At 37.4% G+C, this 21,388-nt stretch overlaps 1 protein-coding gene and 1 pseudogene across 6 annotated transcripts in view; both read left to right on the forward strand.

The window, feature by feature from the left end:
* Positions 1-21,388, forward strand: part of EPM2A (EPM2A glucan phosphatase, laforin) — a 269,849-nt gene that overhangs the window by 56,346 nt on the left and 192,115 nt on the right. Inside the window, exon 1 of one of the 6 annotated variants that reach the window (XM_055087452.1) lies at positions 7,971-8,071. The exons of the other annotated variants lie outside the window; for them this stretch is intronic. The gene's annotated coding sequence lies outside the window, so the exon portion shown is untranslated. Of the gene's footprint in view, positions 1-7,970; positions 8,072-21,388 lie in introns of those variants that run through there. 6 annotated transcript variants of the gene reach the window in all.
* Positions 5,964-7,678, forward strand: LOC112064642 (tigger transposable element-derived protein 1-like; annotated as a pseudogene).

The following is a 21,388-nucleotide window of genomic DNA, read 5'->3' on the forward strand; positions in this document are numbered from 1 at the left end:
TTTGTTCTTCTTTCTCTAATTGCTTTAGGTGTAAAGTTAGGTTGTTTATATTAGATGTTTTTTGTTTCTTGAGGTAAGATTGTATTGCTATAAACTTTCAGCTTAGAACTGCTTTTGCTGCATCCCATAGGTTTAGGGTCATCGTGTTTTTTTGGTCATTTGTTTCCAGGTATTTTTTGATTTCCTCTTTGGTTTCTTAAGTGATCTCTTGGGCATTTAGTAGTGTATTGTTTAGCCTCCATGTGTTTGTATTTTTTACAGATTTTTTCCTGTAATTGATATCTAGTCTCACAGTGTTGTGGTCGGAAAAGATACTTGATACGATTTCAATTTTCTTAAGTTTACCAAGGCTTGATTTGTGACCCAAGATATGGTCTATCCTGGAGCATGTTACATGAGCACTTGAGAAGAAAGTGTATTCTGTTGTCTTTGGATGGAATGTCCTATAAATATCAATTAAGTCCATCTTGTTTAATGTGTCATTTAAAGCTTGTGTTTCCTTATTTATTTTCATTTTGGATGATCTGTCCGTTGGTGAAAGTGAGGTGTTAACGTCCCTGACTATTATTGTGTTACTGTCAATTTCCTCTTTTATGGCTGTTAGCATTTGCCTTATGTATTGAGGTGCTCCTATGTTGGCTGCGTAAATATTTACAATTGTTATATCTTCTTCTTGGATTGATCCCTTGATCCTTATGTAGTGTCCTTCTTTACCTCTTGTAATAGTTTTTATTTTAAAGTCTGTTTTGTCTGATATGAGAATTGATACTCCAGCTTTCTTTTGATTTCCATTTGCATGGGAAAGTTTTTTCCCTCCCCTTACTTTCAGTCTCTGTGTGTCCCTAGGTGTAAAGTGGGTCTCTTGTAGACAGCATATATACAGGTCTTGTTTTTGTATCCATTCAGCCAGTCTATGTGTTTTGGTTGGAGCATTTAATCCATTTACATTTACGGTAATTATCGATATGTATGTTCCTATTACCATTTTCTTAATTGTTTTCGGTTTGTTATTGTAGGTCTTTCCCTTCTCTTGTGTTTCCTGCCTAGAGAAGTTCCTTTAGCATTTGTTGTAACGCTGGTTTGGTGATGCTGAATTCTCTTAGCTTTTGCTTGTCTGTAAAGCTTTTAATTTCTCCGTCAAAACTGAATGAGATCCTTGCTGTATAGAGTAATCTTGGTTTTAGGTTTTTCACTTTCTTCACTTTAAATATGTCCTGCCACTCCCTTACGGCTTGCAGAGTTTTTGCTGAAAGATCAGCTGTTAACCTTTTGGGGATTCCCTTGTATGTTTTTTGTTGTTTTTCTCTTGCTGCTTTTAATATTTTTTCTTTGTATTTAATTTTTGATAGTTTGAGTAGTATGTGTCATGGCATATTTCTTCTTGGATTTATCCTCTATGGGACTCTCTGGTCTGTGGTAGTTATTTCCACTATTTTATGTTCCAGGTCACTTATCCGTTCTTCTGCCTCAGTTATTCTGCTATTGATTCCTTCTAGAGAATTTTTAATTTCATTTATTGTGTTGTTCATCATTGTTTGTTTGCTCTTTAGTTCTTCTAGGTCCTTTTTAAACGTTTCTTGTATTTTCACTATTCTATTTCCAAGATGTTGGATCATCTTTATAATCATTACTCTGAATTCTTTTTCAGGTAAACTGCCTATTTCCTCTTCATTTGTTTGGTGTGATGGGTTTTTACCTTACTTCTTCATCTGCTGTGTGTTTCTCTGTCTTCTCATTTTGCTTCACTTACTGTGTTTGGGGTCTCCCTTTTGCAGGCTGCAGGTTCCTAGTTCCTGTTGTTTTTGGTGTCTGCCCCCAGTGGCTAAGGTTGGGTTGTGTAGGCTTCCTGGTGGAGGGGACTGGTGCCTGTGTTCTGGTGGATGAGGCTGGATCTTGTCTTTCTGGTAGGCAGGACCATGTCCAGTGGTGTGTTTTGGGGTGCCTGTGACCTTATTATGATTTTAGGCAGCCTCTCTGCTAATGGGTGGGATTGCATTCCTGTCTTGCTAGTTGTTTGGCATAGGGTGTCCAGCACTGTAGCTTGCTGGTCATTGAGTGGAGCTGGGTCTTAGCATTGAGATGGAGATATCTGGGAGAGCTTTTGCCGTTTGATATTACGTGGAGCCTGGAGGTCTCTGGTGGACCAATGTCCTGAACTCAGCTCTTCCATCTCCGAGGCACAGGCCTGAGACACCCAGCCAGAGCACCAAGACCCTGTTGTCCACACTGCTCAGAAGAAAAGGGAGAAAAAAAGAAAGAAAGAAAAAATAAATAAAATAAAGTTATTAAAAGAAAAAACATTATTAAATTTAAAAATTATTAAAAATAAAAAAATATTAAGAAGTAATAAAAAAAGAATACAGAAGAAAGAAAGAACAACAAAACCAAAAAACAAGTCCACCAGTGATAACAAGTGCTAAAAAGTATATGAAAAAAAAAAAGCAACAGCAAAAAAACGACAGATAGAACCCTAGGACAAATGGTACATGCAAAGGTATACAGACAAAATCACACAAGGAAGTATACACATATACACTCCCAAAAAAGCAAAAAGGGAGAAAAAAATATATATATATATAAAAAGTAAGAGAGAAACCAAATCAATAAACAAATCTACCAATGATAATAAATTCTACATACTGAACTATGATAAACATAAAACCAGAAACAAATTAGATGCAGAAAGCAAGCTCAAGTCTACAGTTGCTCCCAAAGTCCACTGCCTCAGTTTTGGGATGATTCGTTGTCTATTCAGGTATTCCACAGATGAAGGGTACATCAAGTTGACTGTGGAGATTTAATCCGCTGCTCCTGAGGCTGCTGGGAGAGATTTCCCTTTCTCTTCTTTCTTCTCATAGCTCCTGGGGTTCAGCTTTGGATTTTGTCCTGCCTCTGCATGTAGGTCACCTGAGGGCATCTGTTCTTTGCTCAGACAGGACAGGGTTAAAGTAGCAGCTGATTAGGGGGCTCTGGCTCACTCAGGCTGCGGGGAGGGAGGGATACGGAATGAGGGGCTTCCCCCCCCGCCACCCCCCATCTCCACCAGTGAAGCAGCTTCCTAGTGTGTGGAAAGTTTTCCTCCTTCACGGCTCCCTCCCAGAGGTGCAGGTCCCATCCCTATTCTTTTGTCTCTGTGTTTTCTTTTTTCTTTTGCCCTTCCCAGGTACATGGGGAGTTTCTTGCCTTTTGGGAAGTCTGAGGTCTTCTTCCAGCGTTCAATAGGTGTTCTGTAGGAGTTGTTCCACATGTAGATGTATTTCTGATGTATTTGTGGGGAGGAAGGTGATCTCCACGTCTTACTCCTCTGCCATCTTGAACGTATTCCCTCAAATAATTGTAAAGAAACAGTAAGTGGGTGATAAAATATCTGAGTCTTTAAATGCCTAAAAGGGTCTTCCTTTTGATTTCACACTTGATTCGTCATCTGGTAGAGTATTCTAGTCTCAAAATAATTTTCCCTTTGAAGGAACTGCCACAGTACCTTCTAGCACCTGTTGTAGCTGATATTTCTGATGTCAAACTAAGCCCATTTCTTTGTAGGCACTTTTTTCCCCTCTTTTGAAGCTTTAACACTTTTCCTTACACTATTTTACCAGGATGTATCTGAGGTTGTTGTTGTTGTTGTTCTTGTGACTTGACAATTGGTTGGTTGTTTTGATTCCAGGAATTGTTTTTTTCAACTCATGGAAATTTTCTATTATTCCTTTATTTCTTCCTCTCTGTTTTCTCTCTTCTTTTGTCTGAAATGTCTGTTAGCCATATATTGTACCTTCTGCTTTTATGTGAGTATCTCTTAACTTTTCTCCTGTATTTTCCATCTTTTGTTTGAATAGATTTCCCTGGCTCTGTTTCCAGATCACTGTTTGGTTTTTAATACTAACCATTCCATCATTTACTTCCTACACTATATTTTTGAAATTTTTGGCAATTGTATTTTTAAATCTCCTACCTTTTATTCTGTTATTTTCTGATTTCTTTTTTTCCAGAGCTGATTGTTCTTCTTGTATGGATAATTTATACTAGAATCTTTCTGAGGACATTAAATAGAATTGATTAAAAGTTGTGTTTGTCTTGCATTAACTTTTTTTTCCCTCTCTTCAGTCAATTTTTTTTAATGCCAAGGGTTTTCCTCAAGTATCTGGTAATCCCTAGGTGACCATTCATTTTTATGAATAAAGGTTATGTTGATTTGTTGAAGTTGCTTATGTTTATCCAAAATCTTCTCTAAATGGGAGGACACTCATGGGATACCATGTAATCTGGCAGATTTTGTGGAGGGGAAAGTTTCTTCACTTAGGGCTAATGGTTGAGGATCTAGCAGGCTCCAGGTCTTTATCATTAGCAAAGTAAAACAAACAGAACAAACAAAAACTTGACTATAGGAAGAGATATTTCAGTCTGTTTTATTCCTGAATGGTGTTGCCTTTTTCTCTCATCTCCAGGTCTGTCATTGGGTCCATAGATGTCTCAAGATCTGTTCTGTTCAGATATCTAGCCCCTATACCCACACTAGGGCTCTTTCCAGGAAAGCCATTCTCTACTGTGTTAACAGCACACTTATTTCATGTTAGGGATAAAGTCGGGTGGAAGGAGGCAGGTGGGAAACCTTTCCTTCAGCTCTTTTCCAGGTTGGCATCTCTCTATTCGTTAAGTCTACGCTTATAAGTCTTCCCTAACTACCTTCTTATTCTTTCTCACAGCACCTGTTTCTTTCCTTATATCTCTTATTATAGTTTAAAATTGCATTAGTTATGTTGGCTTGGACTCTGATTGCAAGTAATAGAAACTGAGTATGAACAGGCCTATAAAAGAAATATTATTAACTCATATAACCAAATTAAAGAAGCATGGGGTCCAACCTCTTTCCTCACCTGCCCTCTAGTTTTCTCTCTCTTCCCTGTGCATTTGCTTTACTCAGGAACTTCATTTTCTGAAGCTAACTGACTCTGTCAAGCTAGATTCCCCACAGAGAGCTCCGGGCTTACATACTTAGAACCAGAGAAGAAAAATATAATCTTCCCTGCCAGCTCTAGTTAGAAAAATCTGGGGGAAAGACTAAAATTCACCTTGCTGGAACCAATCACTCTTGCCAAGGAAGTGGGAGCACAGTGGTGAGCATTTCCAACAACAAACACTTCCTGGGGTAGGGAGGAGGAACACGTCCCCCTCCCCCTCCCTCCCCCCGCCCCAGAAAGCATGTACTGTTTCAGAGGCAGTTTGGAATGCAGTGGGCCACAGGTTAACAGAAAACACAGCAAGCAGTTGCTTAAAAAAATAAGGGTTTGTTTTTCTGCTGTAAAAAGTTCATAGGTAGGTGGCAGTGGAAATGGGCCATATTTCATGGATGTCAGGTGAGGTGTCATTGCATTTTCTTGGCTTTTCCCTCAAGGCAGCAGCTGCTGCTGTAATCATCACATATGCATTCAGTGGAACATGGGAGGAGTGGGAAGGATGGAAATGTCAGCCGTGGGTATCCCCATTTATCTAGAAAACATTAACTTTGCCAGGATTCTCTCCACCCCTCAACATACATACGGGTATACTTTGTTTTATTGTATTTCACTTTATTGAGCTTTGCAGATATTACAATTTTTTTTCTTAAATTGAAGGTTTGTGGCAACCTTGTGTTGAGTAAGTCTTTAGGTGCCATTTTTCAACAGCATTTGCTCACTTCATGTCTCTGTGTCACATTTTGGTAATTCTTGCAATATTTCAAACTTTTTCATATCATTATATTTTTTCTGGTGACCTGTGGTCAGTGATCTTTGATATTACTATTGTAATTGTTTTAGGGTGCCACTGACAGTGCCCATATAAGACAGCAAACTTAATGCTTAATGGATAAATGTTTGTGTTCTGACTGTTCCACCGACCTGGCCATCCTCCCCTACCTTAACCCTCTCAGGCCTCCCTATTCTTTGGGACACAACAGTATTGAAATTAAGCCAGTTACTAACCCTACAATGGCCGGGAAGTGTTCCAATGAAAGGAAGAGTCACATTTCTCATTTTAAATCAGAAGCTAGAAATGATTAAACTTAATGAGGAGGCCATGTTGAAAGCCAAGACAGGCCAAAAGCTAGGCCTCTTGCATCAGTTAGTCAGGTTGTGAATGCAAAGGAAAAGTTCTTGAAGGAAATGAAAAATGCTACTCCAGTGAACACATGCATTATAAGATAGTGAAAGAGGCTTATTGATGAAACAGAGTTTTTGTGGTTTGGATAGATCAAACCAGCCACAATATTCCCTTAAGCCAAAGCCTAATCCAGAGAAAGGCCCTCACTCTCTTCAATTCAGTGAAGACTGAGAGAGGTGAGGAAGCTGCAGAAGAAAAGTTTGAAGTTAGCAGAAGTTGGTTCATGAGATTTGAAGAAAGACACCACCTCCATCACTTAAAAGTGCAAGGTGAAGCAACAAGTGCTGATGGAGAAGATGCAGCAAGTTATCCAGAGACCTAGGAAGATAATTAATGAAGGTGGCTACACTAAACAGATTTTCAATGTAGCCTTCTATTGGAAGAAGATGCCATCTAGGACTTTCATAGCTAGAGAGGAGAAGTCAATGCCTGGCTTCAAATCTTCAAAAGACAGACTGACTCTTTTGCTAGGGGTTAATGCAGCAGGTGACTTGAAATTGAAGCCAGTGCTCATTTACCATTCTGAAAATCCTAGGGACCTTAAGAATTATGCTAAAATGACTCTGTCTGTGCTCTATAAATGGAACAAGGAAGCCTGGATGACAGCACATTTGTTTACAACATAGTTTATGGAATATATTAAGCCCACTCTTGAGACATACTGCTCAGAAAAAAAGATTTCTTTCAGAATATTACTGCTCATTGACAGTGCACCTTGGTTACCCAAGAGCTCTGATGGCGATGTACAATGAGATTAATGTTTTCATGCCTGCTAACACAACATCCATTCTGTAGCTCATGGATCAAGGAGTAATTTTGACTTTCAAGTCTTATGATTTAAGAAATACAATTCATAAGGCTATAGCTACTATAGATAGTGTGATTCCTCTGATGGATCTGGCAAAGTCAATTGCAAACCTTCTGGGAAGGATTCACCACTCTAGATGCCATTAAGAACATTTGTGATTCATGGGAAGAGGTAAAAATATCAACATTAACAGCAGTTTGGAAGAAGTTGATTCCAAACCCCATGGATGACTTTGAAGGGTTCAAGACTTCAGTGGAGGAAGTAAATGCAAATGTGGTGGAAATAACAAGAGAACTAGAATTAGAAGTGGAACCTGAAGATGTGACTGAATTGCTGCAATCTCATGTTAAAACTTTCACGATGAGGAGTTGTTTCTTAAGGATAAACAAAGAAAGTAGTTTCCCGAGATAGAATCTACTCCTGGTGAAGATTGTTGAAATGACAACAAAAGATTTAGAATATTACATAAACTTAATTGATAAAGCAGCAGCAGGGCTTGAGAGGATTGGCTCCAATTTTGAAAGAAGTTTTGTTATGGGTAAAATGCTATCAAACAGCACTGCATGCTACAGAAAAATTGTTCATAAAAGGAAGAGTCAATTGATGTGAGAAATTTCACTGTTGTCTTATTTTAAGAAATTGCCACAGTCACCCCAGCCTTCAGCAACCACTGCCCTGATCAGTCAGCAGCCGTCCGCATCAAGGCAAGACCCTCCACCAGCACAAAGATTATGACTCGCTGAAGACACAGTTGATGGTCAGCATTTTTTAGCAATAAAGTATTTTTAAGGTAAGGTATTTAAATTGTTTTTTAGATATAATACTAATTGCACACTTAATAGACTACAACATAGTGTAAACATAACTTTATATGCACTGGAAAATCAAAAAATTCATGTGATTTGCTTTATTGTGATATTTACTTTATTTTGATAGTCTGGAACTGAATTGGCAGTGTCTCTGAGGTATGCCAATACTTCTTTTCATGTTTAGAATTGGACAGAACGGTTGTGCTGGGCTGCCTCTACTGCAGAAGAGACTGGAAAAGTACATTATTTAGCCTAGCACATTGCTGCCCTGAGGAAAATTAGGATTCTGTTTACCAAGAATAAGGAGAATTGATTTTAGGTAGGCAATTAACAATGTCTGCTACATTTTAAACAAAAGATATCAACTACAATATTTATTTGTTTAATGTATACCTTCCCACCAGACTGTGAGCTCTATGAGGGTAGGGACTACGTCTGCTTTATTCACTCTTTTATATCCTGCAATTGTAATTGGCACATAGTAGCTGCTCAATAAATATTGGTTGAATGAGTGAAGCACAAACAGAAAGATCAAAGTTTTTCTTAAGTATCTATCATGCGCTAATTACGTCTTAGGTGCTTTCAGCTAAATTACCCTTTGTTCTCCTCAACTATGCTGTGAGGAGGAAGAAATTCAATTGCCTCTTACACAAATGAGGAGACTGAGGCTTTCTGCAGGGTCTAATCTACAATCTGCTATCTGCTATTAACCTCATCCAGTGAAATTTTTTTTCAGATATTGTATTTTTCTTCTCTGAAAGTTTGATTCATACTCTTTTGCATATTTTCCTTTTGTTCTTATTTAATGTTTTTCTTTAAATTCTTGACCACATTGAAATTATAGCTAGAGTCCATATCTTCTAGTCCCCTTATATTTGTTTTCTAATTGGGTCTGATTTCTATTGACTAATTTTCCTATTGGTTATTAATAATACTTCTCTGCTTCTTTTCATGCTTTTCCCCTAATATAATGGAGCTTTATTTGTGGATTTTATTTTTACACATTTTGGACCATACTGCATATATTTTTAAAATGTTAACTGTGTTTGGAATGGTTTTAGCTTTACAGAAAAGTTGCAAAGATAGGGCAGAGTTCCCATACACTCCGCACCCACTCTTCTATTGTTAACATTTTATATTAATACAGTATGCTTGTCAAAATTAATTAACCAATGTTGGTACACTATTATTAACTAGGGTCTATACTTCATTCAGATTTTTTTTTTTAAACTAACATACCTTTCCTCTTCCAGAATCCTGTCCACAATACCACATTATGTTTTAGTCATCATGGCTGTGTTGGTTTCTCAGATTTCAGTTGTTTTTGAGATGACCTTGACAGTTTTAAGGAACTCATCAAGTATTTTGTAGAATGTTCCTCAACTGGAATTTTTATGGTGTTTTTCTCATGATTAGACTGGGGTTTTGGGCTTTTGGGAAGAAGATCATAGAGGTAAATTGCCTTTCTTATCACATCATATCAAGGGTACATACTTTGAACATGATTTACTACTGTTGATATTCACCTTGATCACCTGGCTGAGGTAAGTTGTCTATTAGTCTTCTCCCCTGTAAAGTTACTCTTTTCCCCTCTCTTTCAATACTGTACTCTTTAGAAAGAATTCATTATGTGCAGCCTACATCTTAGAAGTGGGGAGTTATGCTCCAACCTCCTTAAGGATGGGGTATCTACATAAATTATTTGGAATCCATCTGCATGCAGGATTTGTCTCCTCCAATTATTTATTTATTCAATCACTTTGATTTTGGTATGGATTCATAGATATTTATTTTATACTTTGGGTTATAATCTCAGTATTTATTTTTTTATTGAGGTATAATTGACATTTAACATTATATTAGTTTCAAGTATACGATATAATGATTCAATATTTGTATATATTGCAAAATGATCACCACAATAAGTCTAGTTAACATTTGTCACCATACGTAGTTACAAAATTTATCTTGTGATGAGAGCTTTTAAGATCTGCTCTCTTAGTAACTTTCAAATATGCAATATGGTATTATTAACTATAGTCACCATGCTGTACATTACATCCCCATGACTTGTTTATTTTATAACTGGAATTTGTATCTTTTGACCCCCTTCATCCATTTTGCCCACCCTCCCATCCATCTGCTACCCCCACCTCTAGTATTTTATTTATTTTGTTGCTCAGTTTGATCCAGCTTTGGCCACTGAGAGCTGTTTCAGTGGCTCCAGTGGCTCTTTGAGCTGCTTGCATCATTGTGTGTGTGGTTTATTTCTTTGTTTGTTCAATTTGAGCACTTCTTACTTCCTGGTGCTGCAGAGTACTCCAGGCTCATCTTTTGTATTTCCTGCCCTCATGCTAAAATCAGCCATTTTTCCAAAGAGCTCCGGTTTGTTTTATTGTAGAATGGTATTAGAAACCAAGATCTGGGCACTAAGTATGCTCCTTGCTTCCGGGATATTGCTGCTTGTAGGCCCTCTTAGCCAACAGAACAAAGAAATATGTATGTGTATATATGGGGAACAGATATACAGTTTGTAATATAAAGTTTTATGGGTTTTGACAAATGCACAGTTGTATATCATCCACCATTATAATATCATATAAAATAGTTTTAGAATTCCCTTGTCTTTTGTCTATTCAAGCCTCCCCCATCCTCAAACTTCTGGTAGCCACTGATCTGTTTACCATCTCTATAGTTTTGCTTTTTCCAAAATGTCAAATAATTAGAATCATTCAGTGTGTAGGCTTTTCAGACTGGCTTCTTTCACTTAGTAATATGCATTTAGGATCTACCCATGTCTTTCTGTGGCTTGTTAGATGATTTATTTTTATTGCTGCATAATATTCCATTCTGTGGATGCATCATAGTTTGTTTATCCATTGTCTTATTGAAGGATATCTTGGTTGCTTCCAGGGTTGGTGATTATGAATAAAGCTGCTATAAACATTGATGTGCAAGTGTTTTTTTTTTTTTTGGTGTCTTTTCTTTCACATATTTTAAAATTGAAGTATAGTGGATTTAAAATGCTGTGTTAGTTTCTGGTATACAGCAAAGTGATTCAGCCATATATATACATATGTGAATATATGTATATTCTTTTTCATATTATTTTCCATTATGGTTTATTACAGGATATTGAATTATTGAATATATTGATAGTTCCCTGTGCCATAAAATAGGACCTTGTTTTTTATCCATTCTATATATAATAGTTTGCAATTGATGTGCAAGTTTTTACATAAACCTGAAGTTTTCAGATCAGTTGGATAAATACCTAGGAGTGGATTTTCTGGATCATATGATAAGTCTATATTTATCTTTGTAATAAACTGCCAAACCATCATCCAAAGTGGCCATAGCATTTTTCATTCCCACCAGCAATAAATGAGAGTTCCTGTTGCTCCACATTCTCATCAGGTGGTTTTGTTCATTTTTGGGGTTTTAACTATTCTAATAGGTGTGTCGTGGTATCTCACTGTTTTAATTTGCAGTGCTCTAAAAATAAATTATGTTGAGCATCTTTGCATATACTTTTTTTTTCTGGTGACCTGTGGTCAGTGATCTTTGATATTACAATTGTATAACATCTGTATAACTTCTTTAATTGGATGCCTGCTCAGTTCTTTATTTTTTAGTTGGGTTGTTTGTTTTCTTATTACTGATTTTTAAGAGTTCTTTGTGTATCTCAGATACAAACTCTTAAGAGTTATGTTATTTGCAAACATTTCCTCCCAGTCTATGACTTGTCTTTTTATTCTCTCAACAGTGTCTTTTATAATGTAAAACTTTTAATTTTAATACAGTCCCATTTACCATGTTTTTCTTTCATGGATTGTGCTTGTGGTTTTGAATAAACAACTCTTCCCCAAATCCAAGATCATCTAGATTTTCTCATATGTTATCTTCTAGAAGTTTTGTAATTTTGCATTTTATATGTAGGTCTATAATCCATTTTGTGTTAATTTTTATGTATGGTGTAAAGTCTGTTCCTAGGTCTTTTTTTTTTCTGCATATGGGTGTCCAATTTTTCCATCACCATTTGTTGAAAATACTGTTCTATCTATTTTGAATTGCCTTAATCTTAAACAGGTTGACTAGATTTGCATAGGTCTATTTCTAGGCTCTTTATTTGGTTCCACTAATCTGTGTCTATTCTCGCACCAGTGACACACTGTGTGGATTACTATAGTTTAATACTAATCTTGAAATAGTGTAGTGTGTGTCACCCAAGTTTGTTCCTCTTCAGTATCACGTTGGCTTTTCTTGGTCTTTTGCCTTTTCGTATACATTTTATTTATTTATTTATTTATTTATTTATTTATTTCTGTGGTATGCGGGCCTCCCTCTGTTATGGCCTCTCCCGTCACGGAGCACAGGCTCCGGACGCGCAGGCTCAGCTGCCATGGCTCACGGGCCCAGCTGCTCCGCGGCATGTGGGATCCTCCCAGACCGGGGCGCGAACCCGGTTCCCCTGCATCGGCAGGCGGACGCGCAACCACTGCGCCACCAGGGAAGCCCTCGTATACATTTTAGAATCAATTTGTTGAATCTACAAAATGGCTTGCTATAATTTTGATTAGCATTGCCTTGAATCTATAGATCAAGTTCAGAAGAATTGACATATTAATACTATTGAGTTTTTCAATCTGTGAACATGGAATATATCTCCATTTAATTAGGTCTTTGATTTCTTTTATCAGTGTTTTGTAGTTTCCATATACAGATCCTGTACATGTTTCATTAGATTTATACATAAGTTTTTGTAAATGGGGGGGGTGCTATTTTTAATGGTGTATTTAAAATTTTTTCAGTTTTAAATTTCACTTGTTCATTGTTGGTATATAGGGAATAAATCAACTTTTATATATCTATTGATTTTTGTTTGGATTGTAGACATTGTAGTTTTACATTGTTTCAAAGACCGTTTGGGATTTTTTTAATGGCAGTTATTTATGGATTAGCTTGTTCCTTTTGAGGTTTATTTTGAAGGTTTATAAGAGCATAACTGCAGTAGCTTTTACTGTAGGGCTAGTTTAGCCCCACTACTAAGCAATGATCCTTCTGTGTTCTCTGCTGGATGCTTCACATATTAAACAAGATCTTCCCACTCTATCTGGTGGAAACTCAAATGTATCCCAGTTCTGTGTGAGCTCTGCCAGTTCTTTGGCTTACAATTTTCAGAAATTGTTCTTTTCTTGTCATTTGTTCTTTGTATGGCTCTGTCAAATTCCAACTTATGCATCCACAGATAGGCATGAAACCAAAGAATCTAAGAGACCTTTATGAAGATTTTTAAAAATTAATTTATTTGTTTTTATTTTTGGCTGTGTTGGGTCTTCGTTGCTGCACACGGGCTTTCTCTAGTTGAGGCAAGCGGGAGCTACTCTTCGTTATGGTGCGTGGGCTTCTCACTGTGGTGGCTTCTCTTGTTGCAGAGCATGGGCTCTAGGCGCGCAAGCTTCAGTAGTTGTAGCACTCAGGCTCAGTAGTTGTGGCTCACGGGCTCTAGAGTGCAGGCTCAGTAGTTGTGGCGCACGGGCTTAGTTGCTCTGCGGCATGTGGGATCTTCCTGGGCCAGGGATCGAACCCGTGTCCCCTTCATTGGCAGGCAGGTTCTTAACCATTGTGCCACCAGGGAAGCCCGAGACCTTTATGAAGATTTATGGACCTCTTTGTATGGCTTTCTCATCTCTAGAATTTGACCCTACAAATTCTAGTTACTTCATTCTCCCAAATTTGTGTTTCTAGTTCCTTGATCAGGACACCGTTGGGTTCTCTTTGGGATTCCATCCCTGTGTCATGGTTCAGAAATTCTCTACAGGCAGAAGTCTGTGGCATTCATATGGTTCACTTTGTTTTTCTTTTCTCAGAGATTTCACTCCTGCACTGCCTTTTGTTCAACATCTAAAAACCGTTGTTTCACATATTTTGCCATTTTTCTAGTTGTTGCTTTTATAGGCAGGAGAAGTCTCTGACTGATTTTTAAAAGTTTACTGTTAGATATTTTTATAGCATATTATTAAAAATTTTGTGAAATGGCAATTTCTGATTTTGTTGTTTAATTTATTTCTAATATATTTATGTATGTGTGTATATGTGTATATATGTGTATACCCACACAGACACACACATATATGTATAGTTTAACCTATATCTTTCTTGTTAAAATTAGGTTATTTTATTTGGTAATAGCTTCTTTCATGCTGAAGATTCCTAACTCTTTAATTATAAACTGGCATTAAATTCTGTTTCCACTCATTTACACTCTGGATTAGGCATCCTAGTCTTAGATTTTAATGGCCATAAATTCAACATTCAAATTATTACTATTTCTTACTCCACTTTTATCCCTCTGCAAAAACTGTAATTTGTCTTCATTTCATATTACCTTTCATGCCACTACAAAGATTGTGTTAGAGTAGAGTTGACATGTTAAAATTTCTAATCCTTAAATAATCTATTATTATAATTTAAGAAGATTAAGCAAATCAACATGCAACTTTATGTTTTTTAGATAATGCATTAGTTTGCTAGGGCTGCCATAACAAACTATCACAGACTGGATGGGTTAAACAACAGAAATTTATTATTTCACAGTTCTGGAGGTTAGAAGTCCAAAATCAAAGTGTCAGCAGGATTTGTTTCTTCTGAGGCCCGTGAGGGAAAGATCTGTTCTAGATCTCTCTCCTCAGCTTGCAGATGGTTTTCTCCTCCCTGTGTCTTCACATCACCTTCTCTCTATGTGTCTCTCTGTCCAAATTTCCTCTTTTTATGAGGATACCAGTCATATTGGAATAGAGTCCACCGCAATGCCCTCATTTTAACTTTATTACCACTGTAAACACTCTCCAAATAAGGTCCCGCTGAAGAACTGGGAATTGATTAGGGCTTCAACCTGTGAATTCTGGGGGACACAATTCAACCGATACCAAGAGCAAATCTCTTCCAATATTTATTTGATTCATCAAATTGTTCTTTACATTCTAAATTATTAAAGAAGGTTATCATTTGCCTTTGGGTAGAAAAACTTACCCTAGAGCTACTTCACTGTTATCTGTATTCTAGACAAAAACATCTATTTGGAAGGCAATATAGAGGGACACCATAGTATAAAGAACAAATGTTTGCAATAAGATAAACCCAGATTAGACTCCAGGTTCTGCCATAGACTTGTTGTATAACCCTACATGAATTACTTAACCTCATGAGTTTGTTTCTTTCTTTCTATAAAGGGATGATTAACAACTACACCAGGGTTGTTGTGAGGACTAGTTTGTAAGGTGTCTAGAACAAGGTAGTAGTTATAACTTTAAGATAGCCAGCAGTTTCTGGCAGCTGAATTACCTCTGCCTTTCCATTTTCACTAAGATAAAATTTCTTGATCTTAAAGACAGTTTATGTTCACAGAGGCATCAGTTTTATGTAATATTGGACTATTCCATACACTGACCCCAAACTATACCAATGTTCCAGTATCTTCTAGACCATGCTGCAAACTCTTGAAAATTACTTGCATTTCCTATTTCTACTTGTGCTTCTACTCTGGCTGTGCTACGCCTTGGTGAAGACTGGGTTTGACTACGCTTACTACACTCAAACTATCAAAGGAATCATTAAAAAGGGAATATAAACTGGTACCTGGTAGAGAGTTACATGAGATAGCTTAATGAAATAGTTATGAAAGACAAGTATAAATAAATCTTTGAAGAGTGACGCATTAAATGGTCAAGAGAAATATTCATTTTGACAATAGTTTATTACTGTTGAATGAAAAATGCTACTCACTAAAAATTACAATAGGTTTAATTTTACTGTTTCTTGATCACCTGAAACCATCCAAGGAAACCTGAATCTATGTTGAACAATAACATCATCAAATTAACCCTCCTTATTTTTTTATGGAGAAAATGAGACCCAGAGAGGTTAAGCTCACACACTGCTAGCCTATGAGAAACACTGGGCTAGAAGGCTGGTGTCATGATTTAGCACTTCTCCTTCCAGATTAGATTACGTCACCTCTGCTAGGCAGGGCATGGAGATTTGGTGAGTGAATTTTAATATCCTGTATATAAACTCTGAGCTCTGGGACTTCATAGGTGAGAAGAAGTTCATGGTGGCTGTGTAATATCTGGGATATCTCTGCATGATCAGTGAGAAGGGAACTGATGGAGAAAAATGAGAAAAAATGGAGAAGTGAGTTGAGACTGTGTTCCAAATGGTTCTTTTAGCATTCTCTTAATCCTCTTCCCACCTTCTTTTTCTTCAGAGCATTTATTTAATGTGTTGCTTCGGCTAAAACGACCCAAAGTTTCGAGAACATCAATAAGAATGATATTTAAATCAGAATAAACAGCATTTTTTTCTCTGCTCTTGGACCAAACCATGGTCTACCATATATCCAAAATAAGTTGTGCCAGACTAAAATAATCCAGGAATAGATATTACTGCAGTTTCTCATTCCATCTTCCCCAGTACCTGACCCTCCATCATTTGCCAGAGAGCTGAATGGGAGCTGAAATGAAAATCCTTGCTGCTTTTAGATGACTTATTCATGTCCCCAGAAGCAGAATGGGGTTCTAATTTTAGGGAAAATTAAAGAAAATATTTTCGCATGCTCACACAGTGGGGAGGGAGAGATGCTATGGAAAGGTTTTTCTTCAGAAAGTGGTAGAACAACTAAATGTTCCTTTGTGCTCCTGTAGAGACAAAATAATAAGCTGAATAAAGGATTAGTTTAAACCAGTATAACATTTTGTGGTGGGGAGTTTAGGGAAATGAAATGCATATGGTTCAGATTTTATACTTCATTAATTATGTTTCTTTGTGTAAAGATAATGCTCATGAGTGTTTGGGGCATGAGAGTGAATGAGAAAAAGATTTATAAACTGTGATTTGTAGAAAGCCAGAGATGGATAGCTTAATGAGATGAAAGAAGCCTGAGGAGATTTCAACTTTCTGTGAAAGAGATGGGCTTGGCTGGCAGGTCAGGTCTGACTAGCTGTGTGGGTCTCTTCTGGGCATGAGAGATGGGTCTGTCTTGGTACCAGTGTTGGTGCCAGTGCTTCCATACTAGTAAGCTCCTTAAAATGTTTCATTATTCCAAGATGATCATCAATTTGAGTTTCGTTATGTAGAACATTTTCTCAGTTTTCTGCTCTGATGGTGGGATCATGGGCCAGTATCCAGCTAGTTGAGGTCTGTAGTATAGCCAGTATACAACAGAATGAGAAACTTAACATTAAACTTAACATTTTCAATTCTATGACCTTCATGTTTTTAAATGTTAAATCATAATGTCACATTAACATAGAGCTTTTTTCCTAATTTTAGCTAATTAAACCATAGAGAATCAGAGGAATGGTTACTTTGAAATCATTTCCTTTTTCAGTATAGTTGTAAAAGGCTCTACTCTATTTCTAGGAGAAATAATAGATCATCATTTGATCTGTTATTGCCAAAATTTCTGTATGTTATATTTGTAGATTTTTACCTTTGGAAAAGGTTAATATAGCATTTACATTTGTGTCTTTGGCCATAAATTACCAATTTACTACCACCTTTATTGACTGCAATCACTAAAAATCTATTTGATGAGTGTGAAAGTCATTATCCAGAACTAGAATAATTCAGGCTCCCATATACAGAAAATTATATTTGGGAGTTAACACTGTTATTTCCATGATCTTAGATTCAGAACTATTCTATACATCACCTACTGAATTTTGAGGTTGTGCAAATTCTGAATGTTGTGCAAAAGACATCGGTTTAAAGTGTTGCTTTAAAACTTACTAGTTCAGGACTTCCCTGGTGGCGCAGTGGTTGAGAGTCCGCCTGCCGATGCAGGGGACAAAGGTTCGTGCTCCGGTCCGGGAAGATCCCACATGCTGTGGAGCGGCTGGACCCGTGAGCCATGGCCACTGAGCCTGGGCGTCCGGAGCCTGTGCTCCGCAACGGGAGAGGCCACAGCAGTGAAAGGCCCGCGTACCGCAAACAAACAAACAAAACTTACTAGTGCAGAATAATTATGAGGAAGAATTGAGTTAATATATAGGAACATTCTTTGTAAATGGAAGTGATAAATATTTTGTATTAAAAATATTGACAAGATTTTGTCATTATGTTTATCTTTATTATGTTTTGGTGACATTTCACATTTTATTTGCAATGAAGGAGTATCCCATAAAAAATTTATTAGAAGTCCTTTACGCCTGAGGTGTGTATACTTTTTTACACAGACTTCTGTCTTAATCTGTTTAGTAATCTGAATCTGAAATTTTCACTTGATAATGTTGTCTTTTGATTGTGGTTGAAGAGGTTTTATTATTTCTCAGAGAGATGTACTTAGAATTCATTAGTGGATCAAACTAATTAGGTGTGGGCAATGTAGAGGGACATAATCCAAATCAAACTTAAAAAAGTAACTCTTCTAGGTAGTCTGCTATTATAAAGGAAAAAAATGCCATGAAAATACAAATATACTAATATCATTAAACCTTGAATTTTAGTATTATTTAAAACCTTATTTTGGTTTTAGCCTTTGAGAAAGGATCTCTTTACTTTCCCTCCCTCAATTAGGAAAAACAGCCTTTAAGAAATCATAATCAGTATTGATTCATTTATTCAACCCATCTAACACAATTTTGAGGCTCAGTTATCCACCTGGAATTGCAATAAGTGCTGGGAAACAAAGATGAAAAATCACAGGTCTTGCATTTAAGAGACATATTCTAGCAGAGGAAAAAAAAAAGGCTTTCAATCAAGTAAGGACTGTAACAGAAATCTGAAAATCTATATGCAGTGTAGTGGAGCAAGTTTATCCTGGTGGGAATTCAGGAAAGGGAGGAGGTTGGGAAAGTCTCTATAGAAGGCATAGTATTTTGAACTTGGTATTTAAAGAATAGAATCTTCCCTCGTTTATTTTCTTTCTGTAATTATGAAAATAAAAACAAAATTATTTTTTAAAAACCTGCCTGATGTGAATCCAACAGGAAATTGGTGCCCTGACTTTATCCTCCACAAGTGAGAGTCATGGTTTTACTAAAGTGAGAAGGAAAAAGCCCAAATCTGAGGCCTCAGAGGCACGTAAGCCTTTCAGCCTTTTGTGGAGGGGCTCCCTGGGAGTCCTGGGATGCGGTGGGGTGAGGTGTAGGAACATCAGTTTTTGGTAAAGGAATCCTGAGGGAGGTGCTTTAGGGGCATCTGGTGAGGAGGGTGGGAATGGAGTCTGCAGGTGTCTGGGGGCATCCACTGTGGGGTGATGAGGAGGGCCTTCTTTCTCGGGACCTGGAGGACTTGGGCAGAGATAGCTTTTCTTGCTGCATTGCTCATTTTGAGCTGTCTCTGTTGGCATCTTTTCTTTTTCTTAAAATGTAACTCAGGTAACTCTCTGGTGAAGTTTCGAGGTACATCAATGATTCCCCAACCTGACTGAGCACTAGGACCACCAGGGGAGTTTTTGAAACATACAGATTCTTGGGTCAATCACAGACTTACAGAATATCCAAGGATGAAGCTTGGAAATCCATAGATTTTTGTTGTTGTTGCCACTGTATTTATTTATTTGGGTATAGTTGCTTTACAATGCTGTGTCAGTTTCTGCTGTACAATGAAGCAAATCAGCTATACGTATACATATATCCCCTCCCTCTTGGACCTCCCCCCGCCCCCATCCCACCCCTCTAGGTCACCACAGAGCACCGAGCTGAGCTCCCTGCACTGTACGGCAGGTCCCCACTAGCTATCTATTTTACACACGGTAGTGTATGTATGTCAATCCTAATCTCCCAATTCATCCCATGCCCCCCTTCACCCCTGTGTCCACATGTCCATATGTTTCTAACAGTTTTACTGAGATATAATTCACATATCATAAATTTCACCCCTTCAAAGTGTACAGTTAAGTGATTTTCAGCCTATTCACAAAGTTGTGTAACCACCAACACCAATTCCCCGATATTTTCACCAGTCCAGAAAGAAACCCTGTACTCATTACTAATCAGTTCCCATTCCTCCCTCCCCCATCCTCCGGCAAACACTAATGTACTTTCTGTCTCTATGGATTTGCCTGTTCTGGGTGTTTCATATAAATGGAACCATACGATACGTAGCCCTGTATAACCTACTTCTTTCACTTACCATAATGTTTTCAAAGGTTCATGCATATTGTAGCGTGTCTCAGTTCTTCATCTCCTTTTATTGCTGAGTAATATTTCATTGTGTGGATGCACTACATTTTGTTTCTTCATCAGCCCATACAGACATATGGGTTATTTTAACTTTTTGAATTATGCTGCTATGAACATTTGTGCGCAAGTTTTTGTGTGGTTGGATGTTTTCACTTCTTTTGGGTGTATACCCAGAAGTGGAATTGCTGAATCATATGATGACTCCATTGTTTAACTTTTGAGGAACTGCCAAACTGTTTTCCAAAGTGACTGCAGCATTTTACTTTCCCACCAACAGTGTATGAGAGTTTCTGTTTCTCACATCCTTGACAATGCTTGTTATTTTCTGTATTTTTTATTTTAGCCATCCCAGAGGGTGTGAAGTGGTATTTCATTGTGGTTTTGATTTGCATTTCCCTAACGATTGATGATCTTGAGCATCTTTTCATATGCTTATTGGCCATTTGTCAATCAGAAGATACACATGTCTGTGTATCTTCTTGGAGAAATGTCTATTCGCTTCTTTTTACCCATTTTTAATTGGGCTATTTGCCTTACAGATGTTGAGTTATTGAGAGTCCACGTTTTTATTTTATTTTACTTTATTTTATTTTGTTTTCTATTGCATTCTTTTTTTTAACGTCTTTATTGGAGTATAATTGCTTTACAGTGGTGTGTTAGTTTCTGTTTTATAACAAAGTGAATCAGCTATACATATACATATATCCCCATATCTCCTCCCTCTTGCCTCCTGAGGTGGCATGGATGCAGAAATTTGGATGGATAATAGAAAACTATAGGATAGGCAGCTGATACATCTAACTTGGGCTGAACATTGAAGATTTTACTTTGAAATGCATGAATTGGTTTTGTATAGTGCTTCACTTTGTTGTAAACAAGTGGAGCAATTTGGTTTAATGGAATTATTTGTTAAATATATTTATCCTTTCTTGGCCAACCCTAATATTAACATGTTCATCTTTCTGTGCACTACTGTTCAGTGTAAGTGCTCTTTAAGCTTCTTTCCTCGGATCACCTCTTACATTATGTTCTTTCTTTGGAAGACCTCCTCCAATCCCGTGATGCTATAGCTCTAGCTCTAATCTCTTTTTTTTTAACATCCTTATTGGAGTATAATTGCTTTACAATGGTGTGTTAGTTTCTGCTTTATAACAAAGTGAATCAGCTATACATATACATATATCCCCATATCTCCTCCCTCTTGCGTCTCCCTCCCACCCTCCCTATCCCAGCCCTCTAGGTGGTCACAAACCACCAAGCTGATCTCCCTGTGCTATGCGGCTGCTTCCCACTAGCTTTCTATTTTACATTTGGTAGTGTATATATGTCCATGCCACTCTCTCACTTCGTCCCAGCTTACCCTTGCCCCTCCCTGTGTCCTCAAGTTCGTTCTCTACGTCTGCATCTTTATTCCTGTCCTGCCCCTAGGTTCTTCAGAACCACTTTTTTTT

Source organism: Physeter macrocephalus, chromosome 10 (assembly GCF_002837175.3).
Source record: "Physeter macrocephalus isolate SW-GA chromosome 10, ASM283717v5, whole genome shotgun sequence".
In the NCBI taxonomy this organism is placed as follows: Eukaryota; Metazoa; Chordata; class Mammalia; order Artiodactyla; family Physeteridae; genus Physeter; species Physeter macrocephalus.